We start from the raw sequence: 760 nt of genomic DNA on the forward strand, positions 1-760 counted from the left end.
TAAGCATGGTTTTATCACTTGGTTGAGGTTAGAAAACCTTACACTGTTTGTGTTAGGTATTGGTACATACATTATATTTAGTGTTTCCATGCCTGACACTTGATGCCAGGTTTTAGTACATTCTAAAACTGGATATCCAGACCTCATAGTCACTATTTATTGTTTCAGGTAATAATTTTTAGCAGCAAAAAAAATCTTGGTGTTATCGCTATAGCTTTACCAATAGCTAACACAGGCTGCCAGAAATTCGAGCAATACAAACTGACAAACATTATTGCTCCTAAAGCTGACAGGTATGAAATTTCAAATCATTAATCACGCTGAAATTGTTGAATTTTAATATCATTCATTGACGATATATAATCTAGTAACGGTCTCTTTCTCATTCAGGTTTCTGCCCAGAAATAATAATATAATGGCTCCTAAGTAAAATAAACTATTGAAGAACTGCCCTCAACAAATGAAAGATGCAGATGCTGTAAGAACAGGGACTCCAGTTGCTACAGCGGCTTAAGCTTTCTAAAATTACACTCTGGTTTAATATAAAAGGAAAATATCTGGAAAACTAGAGCATGGGTCCACCAACAGTTTTAACATTGAAGGAACAGGAATTCCTCGTGAAATGGGTGTTTCAGATTGCCAAAACTAGGTTTCCAGGCCGAACACTTTCACAGATAACCGACCTGGAAGGTAAGCTTTGAAAGCTTTCTAAAGGGGCATCCAGATATATCAGAACGGAATCACAAAATCTTTGCAAACC

This window comes from Anabrus simplex, chromosome 8, assembly GCF_040414725.1.
Source record: "Anabrus simplex isolate iqAnaSimp1 chromosome 8, ASM4041472v1, whole genome shotgun sequence".
NCBI lineage: Eukaryota > Metazoa > Arthropoda > Insecta > Orthoptera > Tettigoniidae > Anabrus > Anabrus simplex.